A 12,673-nucleotide genomic window follows, 5' to 3' on the forward strand; every position below is an offset into this window, starting at 1 on the left:
ACATTAATATTTAAAGTATATACATATCTATTACAACAACAAAAAAATTCAAAAAGGGCACGCAAAGCGGCAAAAGAAGTTCAAACTTTGAACGTATTGAAAGAACGAGGCACAACCACGGAGGAGGTAGTCCACCAAAAGTCAGTGACCGAGTAAAGAGGAGATTACTCAGAGAACCAACTAAATGGACAATGCTAAAGACGATGCTACCACCACCACACTTCAGTATTATGGACTGTTATGTGTAGATTTCTGGAAACATTGCAGTCAGTTTTTCAGTAAAAAGCTATAACATCAAGATTTTATTACCAATGCACTAAAAAGTGTTTATGAATATAGTGAGGGGAAATAATTATTCATACACTTTTGTTTATGTTATTTAATATAATTCCAGTCCATATATCCACTTCACATTTATACACAACGTATCTTTTAACTTCGTACTAATAAATATAAACAAAACAAAATGCATTCATAAACGTACACAAAGACAACAGAATGGATAGGAGGAAAAATACACACATGAGCAACATTAGTATTTTGTAGTAAAGTTGTTGGTAATTCCAGCTCGGAGGTGTCTCGGGGGAGAAGTGATTCATTTTCTGCAGCGCTGTGGTTCAGCTTTGGCTCGTTCCTCTCTGCAAAGCATCTTCACACATCACACAGCAGGGCAAGGATTTCTTTCTTGGCTGATGAGGTTAAATTCTCTTCTCATTTGTCCTGCTACATCACACACATTCACACACTACAGAAATGCCAATCTACTACAAAGAATGTCTTTGGACTGGGGAATGAAACTGGAGTACCCAGAGGAAACCCCTGCAGGAATCAAACCCCCGACCCCGGGGCTGCGAGGCAGACGTGCAAACCACAAAGCCACGTTTTGGAAAAATACGTTCAGTCAGTTTAGCAAAATTTGCCAGCTTTTATTATTATTTTTTTTACAGCCTGGCTCGTTAATAAACTTTTTTTAAGAACTTTGACTAGAAGTGCGAGAACATTTAACTTGAGATTTCTCTTGGAATCGCTCCAGAGCTCCGGGGTCATGTGGATGCTCATATGGATTAGAGTAATGTAAAGATGAGCCTGCCTCACTTCCCAAAACGGGAAAAAATGAGTAAACATCATCTTAAGTCCAACTAAGTCTAAATATATGACCTCACTCATGACTGGCTGAGGTAAGTTATTACATCAGAGCAGTTCTCCGTCTGTACTTGTACAGTATGTAAGATTTTAAACAGACTTTTATTCTTTAGCTCGTAGTTTCTCAGTCCCAGTGACTCGCGTAATTACAGCAGATCCATAAAAGCCGCTCAAGTGCGATGAAGAAACTGTTTTAACAAGAATTAGACCGCAGTCACGTCCACTCCCTACAGGAAGCAATGCTGTGTGTGTGTGTGTGTGTGTCTTTGTGTGTGTGTGTGTGTGTGTGTGTGTGTGTGTGTGCGCGCGCGTGTGTGTGTGTGAGCATACACCACATATGGATAAGAGGGCCAATTTTTTTTATGCATCTTGGATATTGTATCATCAAGTGGTGCTTGGGAATCGACCTCTTGTCAGGAAACAATTCTTTGAATAGAGTATGGTGATCACAGGTCAGATGTTTTAAGTAACATATCATCCCATCAGCTCTGGTGTAGGAGAACACTATATGGACAATCTGTATCAAAAGCAGGAGAAAGTTCCAGTGATTGTTATTCCTTTCAATGACATCACCAAATATCAGTGGAGTGTTGTGCAAAAGAGACCTTGACTGTATGGCATTCAAACCCAGGTGTTTGCTTGTATCATCCATTTTATAACCCACTTGGTTTGTTTTTACAGTCTGTGTAACCAGAATTAAATCTCTGTATCCTATTTGACAATGTGTTCAAAGAGACATAATCCTGTTTAACAAGGTACTCAAAAACCAGCTTAAGTTCATACTGTACCACAGTCTCTAGCAGATCATGCATGATGTCAACAGCATAGTTATCAGTACAATAGAAATACTCTAATGAATTGAGCACACATGACTTTTTGACACCATATATTGACTGCAGTTCAGGATTTTCATTTAGTGCCTTACGATGTTCAGTATGAAGCTCTTTGGAACGGAAAATTAACCCAGAATGATCTTTAGTAAATATAGATTGAACTTCTTCCTTACTAATTAAACAAAGCCTACAGAAAGTAGTTGCACTGAAAGAGTCCACAAATCCCAGCAAGCCATTTAAAGCCAAATTATCTCCTGTTACTTGAATTACTGAGCCAAACAACGGTTGTTCAAAACAAGGAAACTGTATGCCTTCACTTTCTAAGATTTTCAGGTCATCAATAAGGGGCTTTAGGGGGCTTTGTGCCAAAACATCTTACATTGTTATGACATGCTCATGGAAATTTAAGAGGATTTTTAATGCCTTTCCTGTATGCTGAGAATACATTTACAAAACACTTCTACAGATAAATATCAATAATAAACAGTTACGTAATTGAGGATTTTAAATGCATTTATTCAAAGCTTACCTGTATTGCTTCATTCTGGTCCATTAACCCTGTTGGGTTCCTCCTCTTTCTTGTGGACTCAAGGACAATTGTGGAATCTGATGAATGGGACGAAGCTGGGGATAGTGGAGTCAGTACAGAGGAGGACGCTTGATCTGAGACCAGCTGAACATCCAGATCTACAAAATCACAGACAGAACAAAATCAATTTAAATGTACATGTATTTATCAGTAACAAAAGCATTTCAACAAATACCTGATTGGTTACATTAAAAAATATAAAGTATATTATCTCCATTAAGTACTTTCCATATACGAATAAGATGTACGTAACGTAATGATCAATAGTATAGCAAATGATAATGGTTTGAGGTCCCTCAAAAAGACATTTTAGACAACACACTATATGCCTCTTAGTTTACACTGCCTGTGATACCTCATCAAACCCCTGCCTTTTCCCATGCCTTCACATCCTTACCCATTACTGGTAAAGGGACCTTGAAGGTCAAGACACCTGACTTGACAAGTTCATCAAAGACATCTCCATCCACCTCTGTTCCTGACACATCAGTGACTGAGAGCTGGCCCTGACTGAAACCGTCTGGCTGCAGACTAAACTGATCTGTTACTAGGAGAATAAAAAGTACAGTACATTGTGTTAATACAATATTAAATAGGCATGGAGACGATTTTTGTTTGCTGACAGAACCATTTTTGTAATTCATATGCTAACTATAGGACTTGCAAACTCTTTATTTAGAGAATCTGTAATATTGCATGATCAACTACAGTGATAACAGCATTAAATGCAAAAATATTCCCATAAATAAACTACAAACCTTCTCTGAAGGAACTTCTCAAATTGAAAGACTTCATCAGTCTGTGGAACTTTAATATATTTCTGCACTCCTCCTCTCTCCACTTTCAACAGCATTTCCTGTAAACGGATGTAGAATAACTATTTGTTAATCAAGGCAGGCCAACACAGTCCAAACAGGAGCCAAAGTCTTAATGCCTCTCTAAAACAAGATATTGTTACACAAAAGTGCATTGCGCGATGTGAATTCATGTCAAAACATACAATAAACACGTCAGCAAATTTAGCACATTTTCTGTCTGTCAGGTAGATTATTGCTTGCTTATGAAAAGTGAGACGAAAATTGATCATTTGAGGACAATCGCATTCATGTGTCAGTTGGTTTGACTGTAATTCCTGCACCTCTATAGTTTAACATTGTTCATATCGGAGGCGGGCAGTTGTGCTCTTTGTGCACTAACGCCAACTCTCTCGGGACTGCCGACCTGCCGTAACCGCCACCGACCTGCCCGCTTCCCGTTGAAAATGAACTGAATGCTAGCGGTGTGGCTTCCTATGTGAAAGTGCCTTTAGAATGCATGAAAAACCTCTTTGTGAATGAGTCCTTCAAATTTACTTTCCTAACTTCAAATTACCTACCCACACATGTCTGATAATCTGAATTTAAGTTTGATGTGCCCAGTTCTCATATCAGGATTAAAATTAGCTAGCTAATTTTAGCTGCTCTCTTCTTCAAAAGACTGTTAACATAACTGATGTAACGTCACATACTTGACATGCGCAAACTTTGCAAACTCAACGAGATTTCCATTTAGTTCACTTATAGACCAGTAATCAGAAACCGTATGAAAGTAGAAGAAACAAACGCTAGCTAACGTTAGTTTGCCAGACACTTAATTAGGAGCTAATGATAACGTTAGCTAACGATAGTTTGTCGGCTCTAGCTTTACTGTTGCTCTTCCTTGCAGTGACTATAAAATTCAAATTTCTCTCGAATTTCTCACGCTTCCAAGGCCAAAAGGAGATCATTGGGGTCATTCTCTGCCCCGTACCACACAACAAACTCTAAGCTGTTCCTGATAAAAATCCTGAGAGCTGGGAGTCCTAAGAAAAACCTGAGATTGAATGGATTTATGGCATGAAAGCTACCTTCTGAAAGCTACCTTATGCCCTGAATCTGTACTGTGGCTGTCTACCTACAACAAAGACTTTCACTTATGCAACAAATATTCAAAAGAGAGCAAAGGCTGCCGAAGAGAATGCTGTACAGCAGAAACGACAGCAGAGGAGGAAGAGGTAGCTGGAGGTCAACGCAGAGAAAGATGAGACTGGCGTGATGGACAATCTGCTAGAAGCGCTGAAATCCGGAGCAGACACCAAAGGAAGAGGTTGAGGCTGCAGTGGGGGTCTTGGCTCAGGAGTGGGGGGGGGGTGCTTCCAGGCCTTTAGCTTATTTATTTAAAAGAAAATAATAATAATAAAAAAAAATTAATTAGAGTTGGTTTCACAAACCTTTTTAGTGTGTTCGTGCCATGGCTGTAGCTGCTGTAGCGGCTGTAGCACAGCAGGTCACTGTCATTTTGACTTACAGACACATGTAACACATGACAGCTTAACATAAACCAGGTCATGAGGTTATTTGTTGTGCCATGTAAAATTTAACTCTCAAACCTACTAATGTGCCTAACACACCTATTGTAGGGCTCCACTGCCTAAATTAGTTTTTTTGAGCTAGCCACTGAGAGCACACACGATTGCCTAGTCGAAATTCATATTTCTTCAAGCCTACGTTTGAACTTTTCAGATTTTCCATCTGGAAAATTTTGTATTTGAAATTTCACAAAAACATTATGAGCACCTCTGCTCTGTCTAGTTGGCTGAATTAAAAGCTATCACTATTAAGTGCTAATTGGTTAAGGGTAGAATTATTAATATGTATATTGACTCTGCTCATGCCCATGAAGTGTTTCACCTGTTTGGAGCAGTTTGGAAGAAAAGAGGTGTTAGAAAAAATGATTGTACGCCCATTTAACATGCTAAACTAATAGTTTCTGCCATGAAGCATCCTAGGCGGTTAGCACAGAAACGCAAAATGCTGCCTCACTCCATGAAATCATGCGTTGGGAAGAAATGGGAGCAGGGAAGCATAGTAAATCCGGACTCTGGTGTGGGCCAGGGGGGCATTTTGTGGCTCCGCTGTCCTTACTTCCCATTTTAATTAGGACTGTGCATGGTTTAGACCACTGTGCAAGGGGGGAAGTGGTAAAAAGGCTCAAAAGAAACTGGTGGATTCCATTTTTGAACCCTATGATTGATCACACGTTGGCAAGTTGTGAAATATGTGCACAACATAAGTTTGACCGCTCCGATAGGACACATTCCGCAGCCAGACGGACCATTTAGACACCTGATAATTGATTTTGTGGATATGACAGAAAGAAGGGAAAGAAGAAGGTACATCTTGGTGGTAGTGGATAGGTTCAGTAGATGGGTGGAAGTGCACCCTGCAGTACATGCTGATGCAGATTAAGTAGTAAAGTTTCTGTGTAGAGAAGTCATACCTCAGTTTGGAATTCCAGATGAACATAGTTCAGACAACGGTGCACATTTTGTGAATAAAGTAGCACAGAAAGTGTCGCAGGCATGACGGATAAAGCATAGGTTTGGATGTGTGTACCACCCGCAGTCACAGGGAATGGTGGAAAGAGCTAACGGGACACTGAAAGCAAAATTGGCTAAAATCTGTGCAGATACTAAATTGACTTGAGTACAAGCATTGCCATTGGCCTTAATGAGCATGCATATGCAAACTAACCGCATCACACACCTAAACCCACATGAGATGCTGACAGGTCGACCGATGCCAGTGCCATACCTGAGAGGACCCTACAAGGGGCCTTCACTTGAACAACTGGAAGGAGAACTTGCAAGATATGTAACCCATTTAACCCAAATACACAGAGCTTTGTCCCAACAGGTCAAAGGGGGCACAGAAGCAAAGACTATCGAACCTAACAACGATCTCCAGTAGGTAGGACCAGGAGATTGGGTGTACATAAAGGCCTTCAAAAGGAAGTGGAACGAGGTGAGAAGAGCAGGGCCATATCAGGTAATATTGGCCACCCCCACAGCAGTAAAGGTAACAGGTAAAAATGGATGGTATCATCTCAATCACTGCACATGAGCACGAGACCCAGACACTTCAGAAGAAACTAACAGAGCTGGAAGAGGACCTCCAGACAGAAGAAGGACCTACAGTGGTAAGAGGTCCAACAGAAAGGACCGCAGCACAGGAGTTGGTAAAGAAACCGCTCAAGGAGCGACCCAGGTCAAGAGGTGAATTAACTGCTGAACAGGAAGAGATGAGAGGAGGGCCATCCACTAGGACCAGAGCAAGAACAATGCTAAGGGGGGCTGGGGATAGAAGCAATGCTGAGAGCAAATAAACAGGGAGTATAAAAAGCAAATTAACATAGAACCAAAGATAAAGTTCAGCAATGAATAAGGTACTCGTAACCTTAGCAACTCTATTAATAATAGCTACAGCAGTAGTAACAATTAGATTAACAGTTGATGTAACAGTAAAATCGCAAGGAAAACCGAAACGCTAGGAAAGTGTACCCATGTGATAAGTAAAACCTACAAATCACGGAGGAAAATTGTACGTAGTGTTTGGTAAATAGTACAAATAGTAGAAAAAGGACTAATAATAGAAATAAATAAGTACATGTACAGTAAAAAAAAATAAATAATAATATGTGCATATGAATAAAAAGTAAAAAAGAAATTATTATTATAAGTATTACGGATTGTATGTCTATGTTCTGTATACCTCTGTCTCTCACTCTAAATAAATCAGCTGAAAATGGACACAGAAAACGAAGGGGTAGACATCCTGACTGATGAAGTGGGTATCTGCTAAGGATGAGTGGACATGAGTGGTCCAGATCTGGGCCACTTATACGTGGTATTTCCTAAAGTGAGAGAACATCTTAAACACCTTGCCAAATTCACTTTTGTCACTTTTGTACTCACTTTTGTTGCCAGCGGTTTAGACATTAATGTCTGTGTGTTGAGTTATTTTGAGGGGACAGTAAATTTACACTGTTACACAAGCTGTACACTCACTACTTTACATTGTAGCAAAGTGTCATTTCTTCAGTGTTGTCACATGAAAAGATATCATCAAATATTTACAAAAATGTGAGGGGTGTACTCACTTTTGTGAGATACTGTATACTCAGTAATGTGATTAATTATAGTTAATTGTTTTCAATAATGTGTTTGATTATAGTCATAAGGAAAAAGTTAACTAAAATGATATGTTTTCTTAGCCCTGCGATGGACTGGCACGATGGACTTTTTTAACCCTATTGTTAGTAATATCATAGTCTTCTTGAAAAATATGGGTTATTTACTGTGTAAATACAGTATAAATACTGGAGCTTAAGCTCAGGGTATCAGATCACTTCTGAGAATTCTCATCGGTGTGGATCTCATGTGGTGGAACGGAACAATAAAGCTGGACCCTTGCTTCTTTTCACTCACGGCTGGTGTCTTTTTTTCTATCTCCAACTGGGCTCAGAGGTAGATGTGAGTATTGGCTTCTATGTTGAATTTTAAGTGTTTTTGGGTAATAGGCTAAATTTGAGCCAGCATTTGGCGACCATGAAGGGACTGGGCTAAGATCTATATGTCTGTAATCTCTCCCATGGGACTTCACTCTCTAAGGCAACAGATAGGCCGTGTAGGAAAAGGCATTGCAGACGCCTGTTATTTCAAAGCTCTGTCTTAGTGGTCTGTTGTTACGATTGGGAAGCCCCGGGGTGGGAAGAAAGACTAAGTTGGTCTCCAAAAGAACCTTGAGTGAGTGAGAAAAGGTAAGAGAAGTGTGAACCGATATGTGATTGTAAAAGGGTTATGTATAAGGTGTATAAGGTTGTTTAATGAAATTGTATATGTGTTGTGTGAGTGAAAGTCCTGCAATACCGCTGGTTAAAAAAGTCCAGGGCTGGATAGGAAGCAGGTGGATATGAGGCCTCAAACCCCAGATACCGGCCACTTGAGGTGGCGGCTGCTTTGTTGGGGACCCCTAATACCGCTGGATTGAGTCCAAGTCTGGATAGAGAGGGGTATAAATCCTGGGCCCAGGTCCGGGTCACGCAACTCAGGGAAAGGACCCGTCAAGAGAAGCGTGCCCGGTGTATGAATGTGTATTAACAAATGTGTGTGTGATAATATAAATAGGTCTAACAGTGTGTGAATATAATATTGGTGTGAGAGCTTGCATGCGTGTATGATAAACTCCAAAAATTAGTTTTGGAGATAAGTGTGAGTGAGTGTGTGTTCTTTTCTGTGCAGGCCTGCTTCTGTGTGAAAGGAAAAAAAAAAAAAAAAAAAAAAAAAACTATGTGTGTGCTCTTCAGAGTGAGATGGGTAACACAAAACGTTGTGCGATATTTCTGCTTTTTCATTGAATGTTTTGAATCTGGTACAGACTTTGTGTGAGTCGGGTGGGACTGTTTGTATTATAATTACTTTGGTATCAGTAACTACTGTATGAATGTTTTAAAAATTGGGGAGCAGTCAAGAACATTGTAAATATTTTAGACATCTTCCAGACTGCGTATTGTGTAGATAAGAACTTCTAGACCTGTAATATATAACAACATATTCCCAGATTGTGTGATCCAGGGGAAAAGGAAGACTGAAGGTGGGAAAAAAGTGTGCATTTTCAGGCCCCAGAAGCCATTGTTGAGAAATGAGTGAGTCAGACGCTCAAAATGTGGAGGTCCATTTGGACCTTTCATTTATATTCCATAAATTAAGTTATAATAAAGGGTTTCTCTTTTATGATGTGTGAGCAGAGAGATAAAAAAGGAATAGTTTTCTGTAGGCCTAAAAGGAGGTCTTAGCCCAGATTATAGAATACATGGTTTGGTTTGTCATTCACACATACAGCCTTATCATCTCAATAGCTCAACTGTAGTCAGCTTGCTCTTTCAGCAGCCTTTGGGCTGTGGATAGTTCTATGGGAGATAAAAAGTAGTCGACACAGAGTGTTTCTTTTTTGTCTATATTGCTCGTTTCATTCAGTGCCTTGTCTATAAATCCTGCAGAGATGTTAGGTATATATACTCTTTATAAAAAACAGAATAGTAGGATATGTAGGACAGTAGAAGGGTAATATAATGATATTATGAAGTAGGAAGTACAGTAAACCGTTTTTCAAGCAGTATAACTATATATAAAATAGAGATATAGAGCAAATATGAAAATAAATTATAAACTAGAAATACAGAAAAATGTAACTTACTCGTAAGTCAGATGGCGAAGATTCTTTTCTCGTAAGGAAGGCCGTAATTTTAAGAGAAAACCATGAGGAGCCATTTATAAGGGCAGCTGAGTCAAGCTGCCCCCCCCCCCCCCGCGAGATAATAGTAAGACCAAGGTCACTCTAGATTGTTTTGTCTCTCCACTTTTGATTCTATGGGTTATTCGAAATCCCTTGGTTTTGATTCTATGTGTAAGTTGAAAAGCCCTGTTTTTTGAGCTATTGGTAAGTGGAATAGCCTTTTTTTTGAACATAAGAGTAAGGTAGATGAGCTCTTTTTTAACCCTATTGTTAGTGATATCATAGTCTTCTTGAAAAATATGGGTTATTTACTGTGTAAATACAGTATAAATACTGGAGCTTAAGCTCAGGGTATCAGATCACTTCTGAGAATTCTCATCGGTGTGGATCTCGTGTGGTGGAACGGAACAATAAAGCTGGACCCTTGCTTCTTTTCACTCATGGCTGGTGTCTTTTTTTCTCCAACTGGGCTCAGAGGTAGATGTGAGTATTGGCTTCTATGTTGAATTTTAAGTGTTTTTGGGTAATAGGCTAAATTTGAGCCAGCAAAACGCATAAAAGAATGATTTTTTTTAACAATCATGGGTTTTACATAAGATCTTGGGGGATGCATGGTCTTTCTGTGCACGGCCCAGGGGATTTGAGTGGCTTGGGAAGCAGTAGAAATCGGGGGAGTTTGTGTGCCACATGACATTCTGTAGTACGTTTGGACAGCCGCATCTGAATATCTTTTCTTTATGAATGGCACCGAAACAGATGTTTGAGTGGATGTGTTAATTCCTCTCTTTGGGGGGGAACAGTGATGCGTGTCTGTGTGGATGCCTCTGTTCTCTGTTTCCTGAGAGGCAGTATGGTTAAACATGTTTGAGTGCCAGAATCCTCTTTACGCCGTTTGAGAAGGGGCCCGGTGAATTGGGTCTGTGTAGGAACTGTTTCCGTCTTCCTCTTAAAGGATGATCCAGGGTTTCGTTCAGAAGGACCAGGGTTGATGGGATTAGATCGTAGGTCTAGAAATTAGGGATATAAAAATACTTAAATACACATAAAACATACATAGGGCTGGGCAGAGAGCAACAAGGAGGATAGATAAGGAACAGTTTGTACTTACCCATGGCTCAGCGAGATAGGCAGAGATGCAGGGGGAAAAGGGGGGGGGGTCTTTAGGCTGGAAGGAGATAAGGAAGAAGCCTCCCAAAAGTAATAAATAATAAAGAAAACATGTTGTCTAATGATGGCCGAGAGCAGATGCAGGCAAAAGTTATACTAGAAAAAACTTGAGCCAATACAGGGAAAAGGTGCAAGCTGAGATAAGAGGGCACTCCCTAAAGGTACATGGATGCTTTAATTGTATATAAGACAACTGTAAATGATTGTACTTTGATACTTGCCACCCTCGGGTCAAGCACGTATCCCTGGTCCAGTATTTCTGGTTTGTTTGGTAACTTGCTGAATAAACCTGCCTTAACTGTATCCAGACTCCAAGCATTTTGTTAAAGTTATTTCTCTAAAGTATAAGTCAGATTGGGTAATAAATGTTATAAGTATTAAAAGTTATTGAGCTAGCAGGGCCAGTGCAGGCCGAAGAAGATGAAAAATTTTCAGTGAAAGGTTTTCTGTCACTACATAATTCTAATGTTGAATACAGTCGGATATCTAAAGCTCAGTATTGGGTGGTAGCTGATTTTAACTTATTTACTTAATATACAGTAGTAATTTATATTAAAAGACCAAGTTCTGGCCAATCAGGGGCTTCCTCTGCCCAGCCTGGGGCTCTATATCAGCCAATTTCTGTCCTAAAGCCTTGGAATTCTGCTCTGTTTGGCAATTCCCCTGATTCCAGTAAATCGTCATGTTAAACACAATAGGCCTGTGCCTGATCCCGACCCTGCAAGGCTGGAACTGGACTCAGAATGGAACAAAGGCAGGAAGGAAGGCAGATTAAAATCAATTAAATTTAGTTTTATTTGTGTAGAGTGTTTAACAGTGGACATTGTCCCAGAGCAGCTTTACAGAAATATATAAATTCAGGATATAGATGTTAAATGTATGAATTTATCTCTAATGAGCCGCCAGAGGCGACGGTGGTGAGGGAAAACTCCCTGAGACGATATGAGGAAGAAACCTTGAGAGGAACCAGACTCAGAACTGAACCCGTCCTCATCTGGGTGACACCGTATAGTACGACTATAAATAAATACACCCCTTCCAATAATGTGCTAATTCTGCATGATCAAATAGTGCAGTTGTGTAAGCAGGAAATTCATTACAGTTTCTACAGGAAGTCTGTTTTGTTGAACTTCTCCACTGTTCACTGATGGAGACTCGAGTGGTTGTAGTGCTAAAGCTATCATAGCATAACTGTTCATATGAACTGAGGTCCAAAGCCATCTTTATGGTGTTTAAGTGGAACCATCCTCAGTAATCTCAGTGATCTTTAGTCTGCACCATGTGGGACATCCTCAGCAGCAGCATGTGACTTCCAACTGATGAGAACTCCAACCAGAAGTAGAGCATCAGGATGGATCAGGCAGGTCCGGAGAGCAGAAGAGATCAGGATCACTGCTCAGGAGTATTATGTGTAGGAATAGGGTTTAGGGTAATAGCAGTGAATAAATTGCACGAATCAGTTGTAATAGAAGTCTGGACTGGAACACAAAATATAAGAATAATTAAAAATAAGTATTACAATCCATGTAACAGGTTGAGAAGAGAAACACTTGAGACAATTCAAGGAACATGTAGTCAGATACCTGTGGTGTGGAGACTTTAATGCCCACAGCACAATATGGGGTAGTGCAAAAAATGATCATAATGCGAATATTATAGAAGATATGCTGGAGTGGAGCAAGTTAGTGTGCCTGAGTGATGGTAAAGCAACAGGGATTGATGTAGGCTGTGGTCACTATTCTGCAACAGATTTAACTCTGGTATCAGAAGACTTGGCAAAGAAATGTAGATGGGAAGTGTTGCAGCACAGTACTATATATAATGACCACTTCCCCATTTGTTGTAAAATA

At 39.9% G+C, this 12,673-nt stretch overlaps 1 long non-coding RNA gene across 1 annotated transcript; it reads right to left on the reverse strand.

The window, feature by feature from the left end:
- Positions 1 to 337: 337 nt before the first annotated feature.
- LOC128608239 (uncharacterized) lies at positions 338 to 10,136 on the reverse strand. The gene is made up of 3 exons (XR_008386024.1): positions 9,618 to 10,136; positions 2,506 to 3,421; positions 338 to 1,660 (listed from the first exon to the last, which is right to left on the reverse strand). It is a non-coding gene; the product is annotated as an uncharacterized LOC128608239 (long non-coding RNA).
- Between the last annotated feature and the right edge of the window lie 2,537 nt (positions 10,137 to 12,673).

This window comes from Ictalurus furcatus, chromosome 5 (assembly GCF_023375685.1).
Source record: "Ictalurus furcatus strain D&B chromosome 5, Billie_1.0, whole genome shotgun sequence".
Taxonomy (NCBI): Eukaryota; Metazoa; Chordata; class Actinopteri; order Siluriformes; family Ictaluridae; genus Ictalurus; species Ictalurus furcatus.